The sequence below is a fragment of the Abramis brama genome (assembly GCF_963993115.1).
Source record: "Abramis brama genome assembly, chromosome: 4".
Taxonomy (NCBI): Eukaryota; Metazoa; Chordata; class Actinopteri; order Cypriniformes; family Leuciscidae; genus Abramis; species Abramis brama.
In genome coordinates this window covers 44,270,934-44,296,871 of record NC_139966.1, presented here as the reverse complement: position 1 = coordinate 44,296,871, position 25,938 = coordinate 44,270,934, and the positions used below count along the sequence as shown (strand labels likewise).

Genomic DNA, 25,938 nt, shown 5'->3' with positions numbered 1-25,938 from the left:
GTTAGATCAAATTAAACAGCCCTCAGTCAGCTAGATAACATGCACTTATGTCATCAAACAAGACAGATGCAAAGAGAATGACTGATAGGAAATAACAGACTGAGAGAGGGTGTAAAAACAGACGCAGATATAGAAAGGTATGAAGGAGGGTTCAGATACGAGGCTGTCATTTTGAACCCACAAATAAGACGATCCCGTTCTGAGGAATCCTAGATGCAAGAACAGCAACCATTCTTGAATTTAATTCGTGGTAATTAACTCACGCCGTAAATGTGTTCAATTGCATTTAATTAAACTAGCACGTTAACTCTGACAGCCCTAAAATCATATGTATATTTATGTATTTAAGGATCACTTCACATTCTAGGTACAGATGAGATTCACACACCACACGCTTCCTATAGAAAAAACAACAACAACGACTACCCTAATGATAATATAATGCCTTAAGTTATTTAAAAGTCCAAATCAGCCCACATTGTTAGCCTCAGCAGACCTGTTAAATGATTTCACGGACTGTCACACTGCATCTCTCTCAAGCAAATGAAGACGGCTGTAAGTGATTGGACGAGCCATTTTCAGTCTCCAATCACTACTCCCGATTTCTACAACAGACTTGCTGACCTAAAGCCCTGATCAAAGTTCGGCATGTACGTGACACCGTGCGCTAGAGACGAGAGCAGCCTATGCAAAGACTTTATCCTTAGAAGCGGTTATGAAAAAGCATCAAAAAGACCCCCATCAGAGACAGACAGCCTCACTGCCCTGTTTGAAGTCTATTCCTCGTCATTAACCCAACCTGCATTCATTAACACAAACACAGTGGCTGTACTCAGAAGACGCCGCTCCCCTGATTCCTTTTTCCCCTGTTGTTTTTCCTGATACACCTTATTAGGGATTGCACTTCTCAAACCAAATAATTATTTCAGAGACATAAAAAAAAAAAAAAAAAAACTTAAATGACATTGGAACACTGGAGATTTGCTCTCCATCTTCAACTGAGATATTCTCCCTTTGCTGTTGTGTAAACAAGTTCAGCACGTAATGAGCAGAAATTAATCTCAGCATTTCTGCAAGCTAATTATTTATCATTGTCATAAAACACAATAGACTAACTTCTAAAGATACATATTTCTAAGCAGAATGATATTCATTATGTCAGGAATATAAAAGTTTCATATTTAATTTACATATTTAGTCCAAGCTTGTGGACATTCTGAAATCATATCTGTCCATGATTGACTAATATTTCTACCAGAGATCTGTAATTTTCAAATGACCAATACAATAAAATAGAATACTAAATGTATTTTTCTTTTATTTGGATACATTCTTACAGAGCATGTGTAATTTCTGTTGTTGCAGAGGAAAAATAAAATAAAATACTGTACAGTTCACTAAATACACATGTCCTGTAGTTGATGGGGTAATGGGGTAAGTTGACACAATGGAACCTACCATAAATAGCCTAGAGTAGGATTTTCAGCTAAATTTAATCAGAAACATTAATGCAAAATGTAAAATTTCATGAAGTACAATTTTTTTGGGCAACAAATTTGTTTGCAGACAAAAATGTGACAACTTGTCTGTTTACCCAAAAACTATTAAAACCAAAAATATTATTATTATTACTATTATTACTATTTTAATCTGGTATGCACAGAAGTTCTGTGAGATATGTTACCAGAAAAAAGAAAACTAAACCAAAGCTAGAGAAAACACACACACACGAATTCAAAATCGTACCGTTACAGAGAAATAGTCCTTGTGACAACTTTGCCGTGTGACAACAAGTGCAAGTTTCCCGATTTGGTGTAGAAATGAGATGTGTCTGTTTACTAGGTTTTATTTATTATAGTAAAATCTCAGAAGTGACCATGAGCTGCGATTCTTAGCTGTCTTTAACTTCACCTGTCTCCATTCCTCTCTATAGTGAGTGTGAATGTGTGGCCAGATCACTCTGAACAGTCTGCAACACACAGTCATTACAGAATACAGGTTAATGTGCATATGCACAGTTCTTTATGTTCTTCTTGCCATCTTCATTTTTACAGTGTACATCAGTTACCTCAGGAACCGTGTGTTACAACAAGAACTGCAATGCCAAGGAAAAGGCCAAAAGAATAATATGATATATTATTAATTAAAGGAAAAAACGGAGGGAAGTATTTGTCCCTCAGAGTTAAAAGTGTGGAAACATTTGTCAGCAGGATGTCAGATGTTAATCTCTGAGTGTCTGTCATCGTGTATCTTCATTTTTGTCAATTTTTCCCCATGAAGTTCTTGAACAGCAGCATGTAAGTACTTTCACAGGTGCTCAGTTGTTTGAGATTGACTGGGCCACTCCGAGACATCAACCATTCTGGTTTCAAGCCACTCTAGTCTGACTACTGCTGTGTGTTACAGGTCATTACACTGTTGGAATCTGAATCATCTTCCAGGTCCAGGCACTGATTTCAGCACGCTTTTCTCCAGGGTTTATCTGGACTAAGCTCCATCCATTTTCCCCATCTATCCTTATGAGTTTACCCACTTCCAGAAGGATCCCCAAAGTATCCACCATGTTTCACTGCAGGGATGCTGCATACTGCCTGAGCCTCAAAAATGTTGGTATTATCAGGTCATAGAAAGTATCTGCAAAATGAAGTTGTTACATCCCTATGGGCAAACTTCACCCTAGAAGTGATTTGAGTTCCTTTAACAAAGGTCTATTTTTGCAATCTTTCTGTCAGCGAGATTGATGAATTGAACTTGCCATTGCTAGTGCACAGCTTTCTGTATACACACACACACACACACACAAACACAAACACTTATTACATACAAATGTAACTAAATGACAAAAAAAAAAAAAAAAAAATGCTATTTATGATATGAAAATGTAATTTTAATATGGTCCTTAAAAATATATATTTGTCACTGTTATGTTCAGTTAGTTTCTGTTTTCATGGACTTGCAGTTTGTTTTCATTTGTCACGTGTCTTACTTGTTCAGATTCCCGCCACTCGTTGGTCTCCTTGGTTACGGTCATTATTAGTTTGTTTGTTTCAGCTGTGTTTGATTAATTATCTTGCTTGAGTTTGTTATTTATACGGTACCTTCTCCTGCACCCATTGTCCGGTCACGTTTATGCATATGTGTTATTCTGACACCTGTTTGGATCGCTACCCGTTTGGATTATAAGTAAACTTTGTGTTGGAACCTTACCCTGCCTGCACTATTACAATAATTATAAATAGAAAAATATGTAATATTGTTGTGGTATTACTACAACAAAATATATTTAGTATGGAAAAAATATTTTTTTTGCAGCTACATACTATAGTACACAGCCATTTTTATTTGAATTTTTATGACTGATAAATGCTGATCAATCAGAGTAAAAATAAAAATATATAAATAAATCAGAATAAAAATAAAATAAAATAAATGAATTAAATTTATAAACAAATGTTTTGAATCAACTAAATATGTGTGTGTGGAAGGAGGGGTTACCTTTAATAGGCCCTATGTGTACATTTGCATGTATGTCTGTGTGTAAGAGGGAACGAGAGAGACGGAGAGAGGAGAAACGGGGTGTGTGGATTAATATGTGTGACTTGGTGACTGAGGATCATTACGAGATGAAAGGAATGATGTGCAGGGCCCATAATGAGACTGCAGTGTGATTAATACTGACACTGTGAGCTGTCTCTAATTACTCTAATTCAATCAGCCCTGTTCTACACACATTCACACACACAGATAACACACTTACATAAGTGCACATCTACAATATCCTCTTGTCTCTCTCAAATACAGATGTACACTTTTAGACAGAGGCTGCTGCAGCTTGTTCTTTTAAATGGGAGCTGAAGCTTCTGGAATGACCTCGACGGGCTGCGCAGAGATGCAGTCAACCATTTGAAACGGCATCCAAACGGTTAGTGAAAGAGAACAGAACTACAAATATAAACCGGCTGACAAGTTCACAAACCTCCCTAGAGTTGCTTTACAAGCAGAGGTCCAGATATACGAGTGTGTGTGTGTGTGTGTGTGTGTGTGTGTGTGTGCGTGCGTGCGTGTGTGTGTGTGTGTGAGAGATAGCATTTGGAAACCCTGGTGTGGTGTGTGAGCGTCTTCCTTGACTCGTTGGTGAAAAATCACTGTTTCTTTGAAGAGAAATCTCCCTCCTGTCGTAATTAGCTGCGCTGCTTGACTGACGACCTCGTTAACGAGTGGCATCATGCGATTCAATTTCTCCATTTTTTTGTGCAGGAATCTGAAAGGATGTTGCTGCTAATTATCATAATTAAGACAGCTGATTTGTTCGCTTGTACACGGGGAAGGATGGCTTTAATTAACCAAACGGTTCTGGAGTAGATTTGGACTCGACACTGTTTACTCTGTGCTGTTTACACGACGAACGAGTCTGATAAAATGGTTTAAGTGTTTTTCTGCTCTCTCACTCCCACTGATATGCAAACATACTGACACACGAGTTAAAGGATAATCTGTATTTGCTAAGAAACAGATACAAAGATAAATTCCCTGTCATTTTGTGGCCCCCCGATTGAGTTGATAGATTGATAAAAATCAGCAAGTCTTAAGGAATTTTGCCATCTTAAAAACAAGCAGGAAATAGTTCATCCTGTTTCTTAAAGGGACGATACACCGAAAAAGAAAAAAAAAGTCATTATTTAATCGACCTCATGATGACATGACATCATTTGACAATGACATCAAGCACCTTTCGCTCTTGCATGTAATCAGTTGTAACGGGGGAAATTTAGCTTTAGAAGACTTGAACTATACCACACTAATCATATGGACTTTCTTTATGGTGCTTTTATGGTGTTGCTTTGTACTTTTTTGAGCCTTATTGCCTTTGGTCGCAATATGCTTTACTTTTATTGAAAAAGAGCAGCATGGAAAATATTTCAAAGCATCTCTTTTTATGTTCCACTGAAGAAAAAACTCACAGGTTGGAATGACGTGAGGATGAGTAATTTTCTTTAAAGTTTAAATAAAAGTTTTAGTAATTTTGTTTTGTGCTATTTTGTTTTTATTCTATTTAGCTTTTTTTATTTATTTATATTTTTTATATTTATTTTATTTAAGTTAGTTTAACTTTTTCTATCGAATATTTATATTTCATTTTATTTAAGCTTTATTTCAATTAACGAAAATGATTTTTAATAGTTTTAGTTGACAACAACTGCTTTTTTCCAAAAATATCAATAATGGAAATATCTTGGAAATATCTTTCCATATCAATAAGAAGCAACAACACTGCTTCTTATTGATATTTTTGGGTGAAGTTTAACTAGAAAAGTTGTATGACAACAACAGCTTACAGTTGGGGTTCCAATGTATATAAAGTGACAATGTTGGCCTGTATATGTAGACATGCATACATATGTGTGTGTTCAAGGTGAGAAGAGTTAGTAAGTGGGACGAGAAGCTTTAGACATTACCGGGTGAAAGGCTCTTTGTTGGACAGAGGAGAGGAAAGGGGTAGAGATGAAGGGGGGTTAGTCGAGCAGGATAATGCACTTCATTGTGTTTTGTGGAGGAATGTGCAGAGGTATGGTTCAAATCAATGCCCTGCACACTGCCATTGTCCCGCCCTTGCAGCCCCTCGCTACCTTGGCGACCCCCTGCCGGAATTAGCATGCTCCGCCCCTGAGCCTGCACTTGAAGGAAGAAAGCGATTAAACTGGACCTGAGGGTAATCTCTCCGGTTGTGTGTGTGACTGTGTGCTAGAGTGTGCGAGGCTCGATGTATAACAAGGAGCAGACGTAAGATGGGGCCCAGCTCTAGTCTGCCATGACTTGGCCTTAATTAGAAGAGACACAAACGGTGGGGTAGTAAATTAGTACTGTAACCGTGCACAAGTCACTCCAAACCAGACGCACACACAAACGCAGTCATCAGAGAAGGACTTCGGGGTCAAAGGCCACCGACTGAAAGACGAAAAAATGCCACAGGAGGCCCACAGTCGAACCTTAAAACAGACGGAGACACAATACACACATTCAGCTGTATCTGATCTATATCTATTCCCTGCCCTCTTTCCTAAATACCAGCTTTCACACACCAGGGCCAGAAGTATTCATTTATAAGTGCAGCCCTAGGCCAATGTGAGAGAGTTTCAGGGAAGTTATGCGTTATACTTACATTTGTTGATCTTGTGTTCTTATATTCAACATCAACATAATATTATGCAATGGTCTTGATCCACTGGTTAGTTTTTAGGTTTATTTGTAGAATTATTCAGTCACATGAGGCGAAGTTAGATGAATTCCATCAATTAGGAATTTATTTGGTAAAAAGGTCAATGTCATGATGCTTTTTTAAATGTAAAAATATGAATTCAAAATGACATTAAAAATGCAATTGATTTATACAATGAATAGATCTCTAAATAATAAATTTAGAGCAAATAAAATATGAACTACTGGTCTGACGGACCATCTGAATAAAACCTTACTGTTGAGCCCTGGGCTCACACACACACACACACACACACACACACACACACACACACACACACACACCTGTCTGTGTGATGTGTGAGGTATCTGAATGTGTGTAAGTGGTGAGGTTGAGGGGAATGCAGGATTGACTATATTTAATTAGTGTCAGTAGATGTGTCCCGCTGGAGATCACTAATTAGACTTTTACATACTGATGTAATTACCTGAGAGTGCTGAATATGTTTCATTTAATACAGCCCTCCCATCTCTAAACAGCCGTTCCGCACAGGTAACATGCTCAACCTGTCTGTTTCTGAATACAGGGCCCTTTGATGTGGCTCCGTCGAGAGGCACTCAGCTGTGTCTAGCCACACGGCCTTGTAGAACAGCACAATATTGAGGCCAGCCTTGTACAAACAAGACACTGTGGTACGGATGCATAACTGAGAACACATCCTGACTGTATACAGGCCTGTCTTTGTGAAAGACTGGAAGGGCCTACAGCGCAGCTCCGCAAGGAGGCCCATCTCAGACCCTCAGATAAAGAACCCTCATCCTCAACTCCACAAGAGGACTTATCTTAATCTCTAAATGTTAAAGTGATAGATGTTACAGTCACTTTCAAACCAAGCAGCATGGCAAATCCATGTGACCAACATGAACCATTTACGAAATCTGTGTGGGGAAAGCTTTCATCCTCACGTGAAATTTGCGATTGAGTGGATTCCTTTTGAAATGACTGGATTTTGCCTCCGAAACATTAAATGTGATTGCACCTTAAAGTGATGGTTCAGAGTAAAATCAACCTAGGGTCCTTTGCACCATGACATCGAGCCAAACACCCCCCCCAGAAGCCTTTTTTCCCTTGGTTGAACATTTTTAAAGTTAGAGCTTATTTCGAGATATCAGCCGAATGGCTTAGTGCAGGCGCTATTGGCTCCAAATTTGTATCTCGTAAATTACCCCACTAATAATGCCCAGAATGGTACCAAACTTCTACAGTAGTACAAATAGGTTCTGTACTCATAAAACGAGGCATTGGAAAGTTTGTAAGTACATCAGGAGTTTATTTAAATAACACTTGCCTGACGGCTCATGCTACTGCTAACCCGGATGTCGACGTCACTTCAGTGGTTTTGGAAAAGCACGTAAAAGTCCTGACAGAAAGCGATGCATAAGGATGCAGTGTAACGACGGCCAGTTCCAGGAATGCACTAATATTTTATTGGTAGTATCAGTTTATAACAATTATTAGTTAACACTAAGTTGTCAACACTTCGGAAAAAATAATAATTCGTCGTTACACTACATCCTTATGCATCGGGACTTTTACGTGCTTTTCCCAACTCAGTGAAGTGACGTCGGTGTCTGGGTTAGCAGTAGCATGATCCGTCAGGCAAGTGTTATTGGTCCCACTTTATATTAAGTGGCTTTAAGTACTATGTACTTACATTGAAATTAATCATTTGATACAATGTACTTATTGTGTAACTACATGTTTTTACATTGTACTTACATTTTAAAAATTCCTGCATGTAATTACAGCTGTAATTAATTTATGTAATTACATTTGTAATTACACAGTTGACCCTTCCCTTACACCTTAAACCTACCCAATCCACCACACCTGTCCCTAACCTTACCCGTATCACACCTCAATAGCAGCAAAAGTGTTTTACAATACAACATGAACACAATAAGTACATTGTACTAATTTTTTGATGTAAGTACATAGTACTTAACGCCACTTAATATAAAGTGGGACCGTGTTATTTAAATAAACTCCTGATGTACTTACAAACTTGCCAATGCCTCGTTTTATGAGTACAGAACCTATTTGTTCTACTGTAGAAGTTTGGTACCATTCTGGGCATTATTAGTGGGGTAATTTACGAGATACAAATTTGGAGCCAATAGCGCCTGCACTAAGCCATTCGGCTGATATCTCGAAATAACTTTAAAAATGTTCAACCAAGGGAAAAAAGGCTTCTGGGGGGGTGTTTGGCTCAATGTCATGGTGCAAAGGACCCTAGGTTGATTTTACTCCGAACCATCCCTTTAAGCGATTAATGTCTAAGATTCTGGTCTGTTTATCACATAAAGCTATTGAGTGGCCTCAGAAGACTCATATGTACTTTACTGTATCTACTTTTATTTTCATTTTTTAAGTTTGACAGCCCCTGGCCACCAAATTCTTTCACTGTATGGAGCAGAGCATAAACATTAATCAAAACAACTTCTAAAAGAAGAAAGTCAAACTAGACATTATGGTGAGAAAATGATGACAGAATTTAAATTTAAGTAAACTATGCATCTACATCTCATAACAGGCTTCTTAGCAATGGCTTTAGCGTGCATGAGGGATTCATTTTCTGAGACATAAATATTCAATTGAGACCGTTTTGTATGCGAGCACGACACCTCCATGCAATTCTGTTAATCTGCTTGGTGACAATGGCAATTGTGAAAGACTCCTTATGCATACAATTGAATTGAACCGAAATTGGAATGCCTTCCATTCGCAATGAGGATTTGGCGGCAAACCAAGCGAATCCCACACAGAAAGTTTAGTGCTGAGACACCAGCCACAACTTGACATCTCACACCAGTCTGCCATTATTGCAGCACTTTTCACAGCGGTTGTGGGCCCTCGCGGCTCATCGCTCGCTCAGACCACAGCAGTGCCCCGGCCCCTAACAGACACGGCGCGGCCATGCGGCGTAATTTAAAGGTTCGTTTTAATTGATTTCTTCCCAGAGAACATGTTTTCCGCCTCAATACAACCCTTTCTTTTCCTTGGCGTAACATACTCTCCAACTGGTTTTTGTTGCGTGCGTTTTCCCCCCCTTCCCCCCCTCCCCTTCTTCCAGTTCAGTCGAAAGTGCATTAGCTTCCAAACAGAGTAATGCCGGTTCGATTGTGAATCGATTGTACTCACCTCCCCAACAGCCCCTCTGCTTGAGGGGAAGAAAGGCTAAAGGGAGGGAGAAGTGTTTGTAAACAGTGCCATGGCAACTGCTGCCTCTCTGAAATCGGAGCAGAACCCCCGAAGAATGTCTAGTGTTCTTTATTATATATCAACTTATTTTTTATTTCTCACATAAACACAAATAGAAACAATACAAAACATACATTCACTTAAAAGGACATGGACACACACATCCACACGCATAAACGCTTGCATTAATACACACATTCACATAGCAAAACATGGAAACAGAGATAAATATCCACTACACAGCATGTTCTACACCACTACATACTGTACAGCTAAACTTGGACATTTTATGAAGAAAATGTCTGTGCACTTTATGTGCACTCACCAACATAAGGTGTTGTGTGTGGTTGTCAGTGTGTTGCTATATGGTTGCTAAGTGTTTTTTTAGCATGTTGCTAGGGTGTTTGCTTACTGGTTCAATTCAAAAGAGCACAATCCAGTGTTATGAAAAAACTAATAAAAACTAATGAAAAAACATTTACGCTAAGTCGAAAACTGAAATAAAAATAAAAGTACTGGCAAAAACTGAAAGTAAAAAAAAGTATAACTAAAAGACATTTTTGTGACTCCAAAGCTAACTGAAATAAAATAAAAGTATGAATTTTAGTTTTTATATGTTAGTGTACATTGTATATTATAAAACTTAACCTTAAAGTCTGCATTAAACATGAAAATGCAGATTAAAAAAATTAAATAATTAAAGTTAACTCTGGCAGCCCTAAAATATTAAATACTATTAAACAAACTAAAATAAACAACTAAAACTGAAACTAGAAAAATAAAAGCCAACAATTACAAAAGGAAAACTATCAAAAAATGGTTGAAAAGACAAAAAAAAAAGTAAAAAAAATAAAACAGTACAAAAAAAAAAAATCTAATAATAATAAATAAAAATAAATAAATGAATAAATAACTAAATCTGTAATAACACTGGCCTGAAACATTTCGATTTGATATTCTGGGCCTTTGAAATTCGTATGATCACCTAAGTAAAAACACACCTCAGCATTATTTGATGACTCTTAATGTCCATACAACAAATTCTGTGGTAGCCTACGTTTAATCCAGACGACTATGGATGTGTCCATATGAACTTCAGGTTTAAAGGACCTAAAGTGTCTAGTGTGACTGTATCGTTACAGGGAAAGGTACCGCGTCTGTCTCACAAACTACAATGTCCAATTCTCAGACTGCACAAACAAGCCATAAAAATACCAGAGGGACACACAAAATCCCCCCAGATCCCCCCCCCCCCCAACACACCCCCGCCCTATACCCCTCTCTCTCTCTCTCTCTCTCGTCTCTTTGTTACAAAGAATGCTATTCAGTACCCAGTGACTTCTCTTACACGGCAGAGGCCATCTTAATGAACAATAGCCTGCATGGAAACAAAAGGCAGATTATTAAGTTGGAAGATGAAGGGGGAGGCATGTGAGAACGAGAGAAAGTGACAGAGCGAGAGAGAGAGAGAAACGTGGCAGTTTCTATGGCCAGCTACACATCTGGTGGCCATGTGTGGCGTTGAGTGCTAATGATGGTCTTCCTGAACTCTCCACAATTAGCCGTGGCCCAGAGAGAGCGTCTCTCCACGGCCCAGCGGAGGAGGGGGGTGGCAGGGCTGCCGCCACTGTCCGTCTCTGGCCTTCAAAGAGCGGACACTTCCATTTCCACCATCAGTGGCTCAAAACTAACTAACAACCCATAAAAGTCTTTAACAGTCCTCTGCAGTGCTTTGAACAGACAACTAGTCATGATTCAAGCAGCCAGTGAAAAGTAGTAAGTAATAAAAAGTTTTAAAAGATGACAAAAACATTCCTCGCAACACGAGGAAGATTATGGCATCCGCGTGCACGGACCCGCTCTTTGGTTCTCGCTCAAAAGAAACCAATATCCAAAACGCAGAAGGCAACACGACCGCTATGAGCGCAGATGAAGACGTTAATTTGTCAACTTTACAAAAAGCATCGAGTCAATTTGCCTGGGTCTGTGTTCCAAATAACCAGTGAACTCGCTTGTGTGTTTGCAGGCACCTGGATTCTTGAAGGGGGTGACAACTGGTCAAGGTTTCCATCCATTTCATTCAGGATGACACTCAATACAATTTCAGCAGTTTTGTATAAAAGTGTGGGAGGCTTTCTTCTCAGGAATAAAGCAAAGCAAACGAGACAGAAAGGGGTGGGGGGGGGGGGGGGGGGTGGATGCGAGAAAAAGAAGATGATAGATGGAGAAATGGTGAGAACTTTAACCTGTTCATCAAATGCTTTTAACAAAGATTCCATTGATTTACGGTGAACACAATGATGAACACAACAAAAATCTAACAGAATAAACAGAAATTTTGTGAATATTCAAACAATAAGCACAGTGATCAAGTGACTCATTCGCACAGACATTCGAATTAAGCATAAGATGCTCTTTGGATCATTCTCAAATCAAGTGGAATATAAAAATGACATTATTTCTTTTCAAAAGTATGTTTAGAAGTTCTCAAACTACATACAGTGTGCAGTTCCTGTCAGCATACACACCTTAGATTCCTGGCCCACGTATGTTTGTGTGCGTGCGCGTCTCTAAGTGTCTGAGAGCCATGGGAAACGAACGGGAAATGACTCCTCCATTCAGTCATTTTCACTTTCCGTCTCTCGTTCTCCATTTTTCAGAGTGACTGCGCACAGAGGGAACAGCTAGAGATCAATACGGCTGAACTTCAGCTTTCGATCTCCTCAGTGCCATACCGTTACCACGGAGACAGCAGCTCTGGTCCCCAAGCAGTGACAACCACTGGAGTGAACGGCCACATGTCCAGTGATCGAGGGTTTGTGCAGTTACTTTGCACTCTAGGTGCCCAAATCTTAAGGGCTTTAAATACGGCATCAATAGGGGTAGGAATACTACTGTATGTACTACTGAGCTAAATTCAGCTTATATGAGTTCCTGTGGGAATTCCATCCTTTCAGCATTGGGGGTTTCCTCTAAATAGACCCTCTAGTCTCACAAAGCTAGACTTTAGATAATTACAGTGAAGTCTGGTTTACTTTGCAGCTCATTTGGGCAAAATACTGCCTACATAAGCAGGGAAAGATCTATGTAAAGTGAACATCCACAGTTTGTTTCCACCCAGATGAACATTAGGACCAAAGCAGTCAAATGATGCATCTACAGTACCTAACGTCATATGTATTGCCCATTCAATATTCCTTTGGATATTGATATTCATATTATTATTATTCTATCAAGATACGAGTAAAAAAATTAATGAGCATTCAAGAACAGAACAGTCCCGTTCACAGGCCCGGCTCGACGGTGAGCGTAATTTGATTTGTGACATCTTCACTGTCATCTTGGTGTGGAGATCAAATTTTCAATCCAAATGACCGCAGCGGAGCATCCACTTCCTCTGCTGCCATGGCGACGAGCTGCCACGGTGACATGGAAATATGGGAGCATCACAACAGATTATTGACACAGTTTGTAGAGCAAATTTACTTTTCAGCCTTTTTAAATAGGACTTATCAGATTTAAAAATGCATTTTCACCAGCTTTTAAAAAAAGTTGTTATGGTTAGGAATAGTTTACAGGTGATAAAAAACTGGTCCCATAGCATGTGCAACGCGCACACACACGTCTGCATATCCTTTGAGTGTCTTTACAGCACAATTAGGTCATAGAAGTCAAACATAAATCGCATGCTAAAATAAGCTACTTAGGTTAAAATGCGAAAGAAATGCATTATGATTCAGATTCTTCGCAAACCACAATAAATCTCTCATAATGCCTTTGTTTCAGTGAGTGGGTCAAGCTTTGCTGACATTGTGCTGAAAGGGAGAGTAAAACCTGAAACTAGCTTAATTAAACTAATAAATTCAATGAAAATTAATGCAATGATCTAATGGAATGTCTTAGTGAAAACCTAATACGATTTGTGTGAGGGTTCGGGTTAGGGATAGGAGCAGGATTAGGGGATAGAAAATATCATTAGCTCAGAACAAGTCAATGGAAAGTCTATGACAGGAAAACAAACAATATGAGAGAGACAACTGTGTTGTGAACTTTGCACTTTAGGGCCTGTTAAGGACAGACAGACTCAATCGATGGCATTTCCATTTCTCCACACACAAACCACAGTTACACACTAGTATGTGAACACACAAACAATTTCTGCTCATTTCAGCTTTACAATTTCAGGATAAAAGAGCCGGAGTCACAGAACAGCTACTGAGCGTCTAGCATACAGCATGTCTATATGTGTATACCTAGCATGTGTATATGTGTGTGTATGTGTATATATATATATATATATATATATATATATATATATATATATATATATATATATATATATATATATATATACATATACATATACACATATATACACATATATATATATACACACACACACACACACACATATATATATATATACATATATATATATATATATATATATATATATATATATATATATATATATATATATATATATATATACACACACACACACACACACACACACACACACATATATATACACCCTGCTATTTTGCAAGTTCTCCCACTTGGAAATCATGGAGCGGTCTGAAATTGTCATCGTTGGTGCATGTCCACTGTGAGAGACATAATCTAAAAAAAAAAATCCAGAAATCACAATGTATGATTTTTTAACTATTTATTTGTATGATACAGCTGCAAATAAGTATTTGAACACCTGTCTATCAGCTAGAATTCTGACCCTCAAAGACCTGTTAGTCTGCCTTTAAAATGTCCACCTCCACTCCATTTATTATCCTAAATTAGATGCACCTGTTTGAGGTCGTTAGCTGCATAAAGACACCTGTCCACCCCATACAATCAGTAAGAATCCAACTACTAACATGGCCAAGACCAAAGAGCTGTCCAAAGACACTAGAGACAAAATTGTACACCTCCACAAGGCTGGAAAGGGCTACGGGGAAATTGCCAAGCAGCTTGGTGAAAAAAGGTCCACTGTTGGAGCAATCATTAGAAAATGGAAGAAGCTAAACATGACTGTCAATCTCCCTCGGACTGGGGCTCCATGCAAGATCTCACCTCGTGGGGTCTCAATGATCCTAAGAAAGGTGAGAAATCAGCCCAGAACTACACGGGAGGAGCTGGTCAATGACCTGAAAAGAGCTGGGACCACCGTTTCCAAGGTTACTGTTGGTAATACACTAAGACGTCATGGTTTGAAATCATGCATGGCACGGAAGGTTCCCCTGCTTAAACCAGCACATGTCAAGGCCCGTCTTAAGTTTGCCAATGACCATTTGGATGATCCAGAGGAGTCATGGGAGAAAGTCATGTGGTCAGATGAGACCAAAATAGAACTTTTTGGTCATAATTCCACTAAACGTGTTTGGAGGAAGAAGAATGATGAGTACCATCCCAAGAACACCATCCCTACTGTGAAGCATGGGGGTGGTAGCATCATGCTTTGGGGGTTTTTCTGCACATGGGACAGGGCGACTGCACTGTATTAAGGAGAGGATGACCGGGGCCATGTATTGCGAGATTTTGGGGAACAAGTTCCTCAGTTAGAGCATTGGGTCAGATGGGTCGAGGCTGGGTCTTCCAACATGACAATGACCCGAAGCACACAGCCAGGATAACCAAGGAGTGGCTCTGTAAGAAGCATATCAAGGTTCTGGCGTGGCCTAGCCAGTCTCCAGACCTAAACCCAATAGAGAATCTTTGGAGGGAGCTCAAACTCCGTGTTTCTCAGCGACAGCCCAGAAACCTGACTGATCTAGAGAAGATCTGTGTGGAGGAGTGGGCCAAAATCCCTCCTGCAGTGTGTGCAAACCTGGTGAAAAACTACAGGAAACGTTTGACCTCTGTAATTGCAAACAAAGGCTACTGTACCAAATATTAACATTGATTTTCTCAGGTGTCCAAATACTTTTGCAGCTGTATCATACAAATAAATAGTTAAAAAATCATACATTGTGATTTCTGGATTTTTTATTCAAATGTCTTGAATAATACTTTCATGTTTAATGGGTTTTTTTCAAGTATGTTTATAAGCTGTTTAATTATTAAAATGTAAAACAATTAATTAAATAAAAGAAATTCTAACTAAATCCATACAATGATCTCATGATGGGAACCCCTATAGGGTTCTATACTGTATGACGTGCCTGATAGAACCCTTTGAAAATCCCAGTGCTGTTAAATACTAGCACTCTTGGAAAGCCGCTCAACCAATAACATTCATGGGCAAGAAATAACTGTCATACAAAAACAACAACAACAAAAACAACAGACGTCTAGATGTGTCCTCATTTAAATAACTAGGCAAAGTGTAGGTGCGTGTGTGAAAAGTGCCACTGCTCTCATTAAAGCAGAATGCAGGACAACCACTACAGCAAGTGACAGTTGAAGAGGGAATCATGTTCTTGATAAACATTACAGAGATAGAGAAAAGCACAGGCAAGACAGAGACAAAGTGACTGTGAGTGTAAACGTGTATGTGTGTGTGTGACCATGGTGATGGAACTGTAGATCCTCTTTGCCCTGGCACTAAAACAACCATCTGCTGAAGCTTTGTTTTTCAGACCTGCGACAACAACGAACCAGCTGTACACGTCTGCGGGCATGTGTGCCTGTTCCTGCGTGTGCGCGTGCAATATGAGCGAGGCGGAAAACAAGAACGGGAGCAGAAGAAATGAAAGAGACGAACACCTGTGAGCTGCCAACACGATTCACGGCGCGAGTCACCTCTCGGTAATGAATACATTAGGAACGGAGTAGCGCTTCCCAGTCCACCAGAGGACTCTGAAATGACCGGTTAGCGGTCCCTCACACCGCATCCGACGTGCTCCTCGATTCAACCTGGTTGCCGTTTATTCCTCTCCGACATAACGGGTAACAAAAGCAAATTTAACCTTGAAGAATAAACAGCACGAGTTTGTATGTGGGCCGATCTTAAAAAGGCAATTAAGCATGATGGATGGTGCTTTAATCTGCGTGCAAAAATAATTGTCTTGTTGTTTCATCTTCCGTCTTCATTATATCTAAAGCTCAGCGAGGACAGAAATGACAGAGAGGTGAAGTTATCAAGGAGAAGTGCTCTTTTACTGTGCAGACATACTGTTTTCTACTAAATTATGCTGTTAATATGGGAAAAAAAATACATCTTTGTGGCATTTGTATTGGTCTATTGAAACTTGATGTATCAAAACAGGGAATTAATACTGTGATTGAAAGAAAATGAACTCGGAAAACATTTCATTTTAAAAGAGAAGGAAAAGTACAAACTCATTTCAATCTATTCAAGATCAAGGGACTCTCTTAAGGGAGTTAATAATATATTTTTGAGTAGTATATAACTCCAGGGCTCAAAGTTCATACATTCTTCACAATCGTTCTGTTTACAGATTTCTATGAGTGAGAAGGTCATTTAGCACATTGGGCATCATTTCTAAAGCCTGTGTTTGAATAGTGTGACTTTCACAAAGTTGCTAATGGAAAAGTTTGAGCAACATTGAGTGACACCCAGCGTTTTATGCTTTAGTTCTCTGGATTTTTCAGAGGTCTTTCAATAGAAAAAGGCAGGTCAGCTCAAGTCCCCGCTCTGTGTCTCTTGTCTGAGGACAATGAAGGTCACATAAGGCCAGATTCAAGCCAATTCAATGAAGAGTCAACTCGATGAAAGAAACTAAGAAAGGAGCAGAAAGGCCATCTCTGATGTCTTAAACTCAGGACTGAGATAATGGTAAGATGTAAGATTCAGACAATTTCTAAAGCACTGATGAAGGCGAATGAAACACCCGGCCAGGTGGTTTATTGAACAGCAGTAAGTTCTATTGATTTGTATCAAGATGCAACGGATTTCCAAGTGAATCAAGAATAGATTAGAGTATTAGTAGACTGTCTGCTCAATATCTGCTAACACTTTACTTTGATGGTCTCCAACAGACATTATACTGACTATAAGCAACTGCAACTATACGTCAACTTATTCTACTAACACCTAACCCTAACCTAACAGTCTACTATTACTCTAATGAGAGTTAGTTGACATGTAGTTGCAAAGTTACTTGTAGTTAGTAGAATGTCTAAAGTGGACCATTGAAATAAAGTATAACTGGAATAACGTTCAGCAATGAATCGTTTACAGAAGGACCACAACTTTAAGACTACCAAAGGATGGAAATGAAACTTTTTGGTGGGATTTGACAGCCCCCTCTTGTCAGCTGAGGTGGGTTGCACCCACAGAATTTGTGATGAAAGGGGCGTCTACACTAAAAACTGGCCCGTCACATACAAAGACCTCAGTCAGATCCCAGAAAGAAGGAGAGAGAAAGCAAGGCAAAAAAAAAAAAATGGAGGAATGATGCGTATTGGAGCCCAGATGGGAGGATGAAGTGGCTAAGTAGAGGTAGAGAGAGAAAGAAAGAGAAGAATGCATCTCCTGTTCTTCATGAAGCGCCTAATACTTGTCCAAGAATAAACAGGAAATGCAGCTGCGTTTGGACCACTCCCCCTCCCCCCAAAATACCCCGCATTCCTAATGGACTTCCATCATTCTCTATCCATCTGACCCAACTTATTCCGGCTCAAAGATGTGGAAAAGGGAAATTAAAAGAGAAGTTCTTCGAAACATCTTCCACCCCATTCCCCAGGACTCATTCTTCGCTCTGTAATGTGGTCTGATAGTTAGAAATCTGGACACGCAGTTGCGTTATTTAACTAATCCCTCTTTCTTGAGAGCAAGAAGAGGAGAATGGTGGCTTTGTGGCTGCAGACAATGAGCCAAAAAGAACTATACAGTACCAAATTGAGGTCGCCCAGAGACAATGGTTGTCCTTCAGCTTAAATTCACAGACATCCCACAACTCTATCAAAAGTGTTTCTCCCCGTAAAGACTTTTGTATTTCTATCTTACATGGCAACAATAGGAGCAAAACTCCTGAACAGAACCTGTGTCACTTCTTCTGACATGGTGGCTAGAGTTCTGGGATTGAAATCCGGGAACAGGCTCTGGGTCAGTGGGGAACCCACAATTCTTTTTGACACCTGCTTACAGAAAAGACACTAAAGCGCTTGGTTACAGATAGATATCAAACACAAACTTATCCTGCTTTAGTCTCACACAGAGGAACCACATGACTTTTTTCTGCACCTGATGTTAATCTGCTCTGATGGAGTGCTGCTCTTCATTTGAAGCATATTAGCTGCCCTCTTGGACACAAGGTCCAAACAAAACATGCATATGCATGCGGTCAGACCAATAGAGGGATTATGTCCATGAATACATTAGGGCTGGGACAGCATTTCTGCATACCAATGTGGACAGCTGACGTGCCCCTTGTCAAAGTGTCTGAGCTTCGCATGAATGTATACATCTGGACGGCCACATCATGTGATCTTATTATACTTCTAATTAGATCACGTCTATAATAGTAGGAAAGATCATTTGTTGGTTATTTTCCCACACTATTCATACAGAAGCAATCACTCGCTTTCTTGGCTATAACAAAGAGAAAAGAAAAAAATCATAGTGTAGAAAGATGTGGTGACACAATCGAGAACGGAAAAACAGATAATAATGTGAGAGATTTACAGGAAGTGTAGGTGGCCGGCAATTCATACTAAAAATATTGGAGAAACACCTAATTGCCTTCACAACATTATATTATATTAAAATGTAAAAAATTGTAAAATAAAATAACAGCTTTTCTAATTTTACAACAACAACAATTATTATTATTATTATCATCATCATCATTAAAATGGCATACAGATTCTAAATGTTATATAATTGTATATATTAATATAACAATTTATGTAAATGCAAATGGACATTTTAATTTAATACTGTAATAAATACAATAATAATAAATTGATGAACAATAATATATGTAATCTTTTTTTAATAGCTACTAGCTTTGATAGCTAAAACTTAAAAATCTAAATTTTGTCAACTATTAAGAGTACACTAGCATATAAATGACCTCAAAGCTACCAGAAATGGACAAAAAGCCACAAAACTCAGTACTCTGACCTATCCTAAAAAAAAACAAAAAACATTCAAAGACCTCATAGTCAGCATGACAGCTCCTATCATGCTATATCAAGCTGAAATGCAATCCCACAATCCACTGGGCCATGTGCTAACCACGCAGGCAAATCTCCCTCTCATAGGTGAGCTGACCCCTCTGTGAGGAGATGAATGTGGGGTGTGTTCGCCCTCCTCTGTGGAGCTGAACTGTGCTTCTGCGCTAATAGAGATCTAAGCTCAGGACACACAGGTGATTACCTACACTCTCAGAGGTCATGCCGGGGTCATGAGCATAGCGACACAACGCTGTCAGACAGACTAGCCGGGTAGCTTTGTAATTACCCATGAGGCTACAGCAGTGGCGGAGATGCTGCGTTGAGGGATGTTGAAAGCAGCATCCAGTGACCTCTCTGATTGGGGTTAACAAGGGGCTGATTTGCATATAGGGAGTGGTTTGATTAGTAGTTTTGTGTGCATGCTCAGATTCTTGGAAACAAGAGGGCGTCAGTGAAATAAACCAGCAATTGTGAAATTGTGTCTGGTAGCATTGTGTCAGGTCTAGGCTTTGAGGAGGCCATTTAAGTTCTTTATACACAGGGGCATTGACCCCGACAGAAAAGACCCTTCCAAAACTGTTGCAGCAAACAATCCTCTAGGATGTCAATGTATGATGCAGCATTAAAATTGGTCTTCTTTGAATTAAAAAGGCCAACCCATGTCTGACTACTTAAGCAAAATGCAAACTACAAAACTGAAGCTTGATGCCCTTTGAGTGCAACAAAAAGACTGCAATCTAATTTGTAACAATTTTAAAGACCTATTATGCAAAATTCACTTTTACACTGTTTTTGAACATAACTACTGTATGTGTCCGCAGTGTGTGTACACAACCACCCTATTATGGTAAAAATACATCCACTCCACATAAATCAGAAATGGTGTCTTAAAATGAGCCATTCAGGAATGCACCCATTGTGATGTCACAGTGGGACAGGCTCCGCCCATGGCTGGCCACATAATCTGGCCTATTAGCTGAGCTCCTCCCCTGATTGAGCTGTACACAGTCTGCCATGTTTATCTCCTCGCTAGAGCATTTAATAGTAGCATTCAATAAATTAATTATTATTAAATCTACTAAAGTTATTCAGTCAAGAGCAGTGAGTGAATTTCTGTTTTTCTTTTGTTGTTCAATTCACATTAACACGATAGACAACAGCAGGTACTGTATATTAGGCTGCTGCCGTTTTAATACAGATCTAATATAGACGTGATTTTTCCCCCCAGCTGTTTACGTTCACAGACATAACCAACTGAACTTTGTGTGAATTTCACAGTTTAAGCACTATAAGACCTGAAAGAGAACGCAATGTGACAACAGGCTTTCTGTGCGTGTACTTCGGCTGTGTTTACTAAGAAAACTGCATATTAGTAGTTTAAACTGATTTGGCTCTAAAACATGCAAATAATAAACTTTCATGACGCCAAAGAACTGTAGTCACGTGAGCTGAATCACGATACAAATTTTAATAAATAAACAAACTGTTTTGTTTTGTCTGTTGTTGGCAGAGTATCTGAGGCACAAGTTGTAAAGGCTCCGCCCTCTTCTGGATAGGGAGCAGCAGCTCATTTGCATTTAAGGATACATACATGAAAACAGCATGTTTTTGCTTCAACCCAAAAAGGGGCATTTACAGCATGGTATAATAAATGATCAGTGGGGGTAAATTGAACTGAAACTTAGATACAATCTGGGGACACCTGAGATCTTTTTAAAAGAGGCATAATAGGTCCCCTTTAAAATCTGATTAGAAATGCGATTTGAAATCTAAGATAAAACCTGTGTCAAAATCTAGGACAGCATCTACAATAAGGGAGGAGTATGATCTTGTAATTGATGCAGCTGGACTGAGATTAGTGTAAAGTGGTCACTAACATGACAAACACAAACTGAGTTTCAGTCTAGTAGTGCGTGGTGGAATTAGAAAAGTAATGCATAACTTTCCTCAACAAGCTTCACTATTTGAGATGTAATTCATGTCTATAACACAAACGGATGCTCTACATTGTTGTCTGATCAGCATGACAGCATTCTTTGTCATTGTCAATCAAAAACAGAGTGGTGGTATGTTGCCCAACTCCTTACTCTAGGTAAATAAATGTTTTATCCTCTCCATCTACAGACAGAGGACAGTCAGAGCAGAGTGCTTATGAGAGCTCAACTTGTTATCTCAGAGTGAGTAAGTCACGGAGAGTGAAAGACAATGGAGCCATCAGCTAACACACTCTGACAGGCCACCCTTCAGAAGGGTTAATAGACTCCAACCTAGGGTTTTAAAGTGTGTGTGTGACAGAGAGAGATTGAGAGAGAGATTGAGAGCGAGAGAGACGCGGTCATCAAAAGGGACATCTTATGAACTGACACCTGCATTTCATCACTACAAACACACACACACCATAATGTATTATTCACTGCGGTGACCACTAGGGCGGCATTCCCCTGGCGGTCCCCAACCGCAGGGATGAGAGGATTAAACATTTAACAGCGCATGACAAAATGGAACAGAATGAATAAATAAACTGAAATGGCCCCTGGATGCACAGTCAGCATGTGCCACGCGCATACACCTATCCATGCCACACAACTACAGTGCGGAAACTAAAGTGACCCATAATGTCATACCGATAGCAACAGAAACAACAGCTATAACAGTTTTTCTCTCTTTTCAAAATGCAATAGGGTAAAGTATGTGTGATCATTATTTAGCTATGAGACCTAGTGGTATGGTCAAGCTTTGCTGTGAATACTAAATGGCAGATGACCTTGAATGGGGCAGACCTGCTAGCAATTCATGTTTATCAGACAGGGCAACAGAACTCCCTACAGGCTGAGACCTCACCCATAACTGTGTCCGAAACGTCCATTTCGTCTTTCGTCACGTACTTCTCTGAAGGGAACCAATTAGACTGAACATGTGGCTATCTTACATTTAGAAGTGTTACAAGAGTGCTTAAGAGACAATACAATATCTGAACCAGGCAAATGTTTACAGTAGGGATGCACCAATATTACAATTCTGACTACAAGCTGATGATTATTCTTGTTAAGGCCAATAACTGAAAAATGGCCAATGCTAAAATTCTACATTATTTTGTCTAAATAAAAATAAATAAAACAATAAATCATTTTAAATGCTACAAATACATTTTCATAGTTAAGTGAGAATTACATGGCAGCAAAGGCCAACTACATTTAAAAAAAAAAAAAAAGTCAAATATGAGCAAGCACAATTAAATATCCAATATTGACCTTTACCAACCAACCAAACAAAACACATGCATATATACATAAATATTGGCTGACTGATTGAGGATCCCTATTTTGCAGTGGTTCTCAACTGGTGGGTTATGACCCAAAAATAAGCCGCAGGATTGTTAGGGTCACAGATAATGGGGTGGGGAATATGCTAAATACAATTAATACAATAAAATACAAGATAATGTATTTAGCATGTATTTTTGTTGCTGGCGACAAAAGCTGTGTGTCCAATCGAACTCTACACATTATTTATGCAAATTCCACTGTCAAGAAACCAGACAAATTAAGAAGTCCAACACAAACAGGTTGTGTGACATTCCTGAATAGAGAAAACTGGAATATTAAAAGGTTTCACTGTTTGATTTTAAGAAAATGTATACAATTTTTATAAAGTTCAGGGTTTCCACTTGACCCCCGATGGAAAATCTGGGTCCTGAAGCAAAACCAGTGGACAACCACTGCTTTATGGCATCTTCTATACGTTTTGTGTGCAGTTAGTCTGTTAGTTCGGATCAGAGTAGTTGTGTGTTAGCTTTCAGCGTGCGTGTATGTTGATCCGTAGGTGTGTGTTTGTGGGTGTATGTAATTGCGTGTCTTTGTGTCTGTGTGCGCGTGTGGGTGTGCGTCCATAATTGTGTGTGTCCTCCTTATCTGTTCTCCTCTCCTTTAGTTCATTGGCAGACTAGCTGAGCTCAAACTGTTCAGCTGCGACTAGTCCAAGCCCAGTAATTACAGCTTGTCAGAAAGAATTAATTTTCTCATTTCTCATAAAGATGTGTAAAAATTACCATGTTATTATACACCGACACTCTCCAGAGGCACACACCAAATTTAATTTAGAATTCTTCCCGCACATTAAATTAAATCCATAAATAAGAGTTTAGGCATTGGTAGGGAAGCATATGTTCGTTAGGCCAAGCAGGCTGCTTGGGCCTGCGCTAATGTCTATTGTAATGTTTTAATAGCTTGTGCCTTCTAAGCACCAATAAATTTATATGATCACAACAGGCGACGTCGAGCGCACGGCCAATTAGGAGTGCCGACGCCGCCACTGCTGCTGCTGCCCTCAGGAGGAAAGAGAGGTGGGAAAACTGGAGGAGAGAGATAAACAGACAGACACAACTGGTTATCTTGATCTCTTATATATTTAAATAAAATATAGAAATATATATACATACATTTCAAGTTTTTGATATGATGTTTTGGAAATATTTGGATGGATGGACGGACGGACGGACGGACAGATAGACAGACTAGGGTGAGGTAGAGGCATATGAAAAATGTACTAAATTGGAACATGCTTTGTTCAAAATGCTCTAAGAAATCTCCCATCTTTTTCATTTTATTGAATATTTTAGGCAAATTTAAGTATGCTTATAGCTAACAACTATAGTGTAGCTAAAAGAGTTTTACTAAGTTTAAATCTATTCAACAGACTTCCCAAAATTACCAAAAAAAAAAAAAAAAACCCAGCTCCGTCTGGGCCTATATGTCATCAAAATAAAATCATTAGAATCATTTTGGCAGGTAAATGGTCTATGCCAGAAAACAAAAGTCAAGCAGCTTGATAAAAGTTTGCAGTTGTCAACTGAACAATGTTTTGTAAGTGGGTAGAGGCTCCAGAGTCATTAGGGACTGGGGACAGAGCCATGATTTCTGGATCAGAGCGCATCATGTCATCGTCTAAATCAGGCATCTACTAATGAAACGCAACATCAATCAGACAACTATTTATAGTGCAGATAAAAGAGAAATCTAACACTAATAAACGAGTTTGTTGCCTGCCCAAACTCCATGTACTTTACAGGGATGCCCACAGAGAGAAATAAAGAGATACAGTGAGGTGATGGAGACAGTAAAAGAGACACACAGAAAGAGGGAGAGGATGGTTGGTTGGAGATGAAGGCATAGGAATGGTGGATCTCGCTGCGAGGGGGCACAGGATGGCGGTCTCCCACTGGCACGCTGCATAGACAGTAGGAAGTCATACACAGACTCACACACAGTGGGCAGTGCCACAGTCAGAAAGACGGAAATAGACAGAACTCACACATACCGCCAACTGAGTCTCATAGGCTTCATGAAATATGACTACAAGCTGCGAGACAGCGGCCACTCTGACACACTCAAGCCCGTCTGTGATACGGTCCCACACACACAGACATGTATGGCACACATACATGACAAAGACGCCCACCAACAGCCCCAAACACAGATGAACAGACTCGCAGCCCCTTCTCCAGAATCCATTAATGCACACACACACACACAAACAAAACCAGCCCCCTGATGGCGCTCATAGGTGAGTTGAAGTGTGTGAACATATGTTGTCCAAAGAGCCAGGAGGCAACGTCTATTACATGATCAGAGCTTTCAGAGTTCATTACTGAATTATGTGTGACACCATTAAAGCATTTGGACACATACCACACTTACTTCTTTAACGTGTAGTCGAGAAATACAGATTTTTTTTCTGCTTCCTGAAAGCAAATACACGGTATAAATGGCTACTTGTACAGTATATCTTCAAAATTTCTATACATCAAGTGTGACTTGTCACTTTTTTCTCTCTTTTGTTCCTTTTGCATGTTTGGATTGCAGTATATAAGAAAATAAGAAAAAAAACTTATAAAACTGTATATAGTTATAAAACATTTAAATTAATGTATAAAATCTAACTGATCATTGTATTAAATACAATTTAATACTGATTAAACTGTATATTTAAGGAAAAGTAAAATTTTACTAATACAATAAACTGCAAAAATGTACATTTATTTATTCATTTTCATTTTTTTGTCTCTGCCATGCACAAGTGGCACAGGGCGACAAGGTGAATATATACATTTTTAAGAATCAGTCAGTGGTAAAACCTACATAGATTATCAACCACCCTTAATAATGGTGGTAATGGCCATTTACTATGTGTCCAAATATATTTATATATATAATAGCAGACAATCACAAGGCGACACCAGACATTACTGCTTTGCTTTAGTTGTCAAAGAGTAACGGGCTATGAGGATACATAATGTCTGTAACAATGACCAAAAAATTAAAGCACTGGGAACATTTATAAAAGCCTTTTGCAGATGCACATATTACATACCAGTCAGTTGTGTTGAGGCTTCTTGTGGTGAA

At 39.1% G+C, this 25,938-nt stretch overlaps 1 protein-coding gene across 4 annotated transcripts in view; it reads right to left on the bottom strand.

Moving 5' to 3' along the window:
• The window catches only part of sox5 (SRY-box transcription factor 5), a 202,461-nt gene that overhangs the window by 89,265 nt on the left and 87,258 nt on the right, over positions 1–25,938 (bottom strand). For all 4 annotated transcript variants that reach the window (XM_084111806.1, XM_084111809.1, XM_084111807.1 and 1 more), the window contains one exon: positions 25,907–25,938. This exon is cut by the window's right edge and continues 28 nt beyond it. The gene's annotated coding sequence lies outside the window, so the exon portion shown is untranslated. The remainder of the gene's footprint in view (positions 1–25,906) is intronic.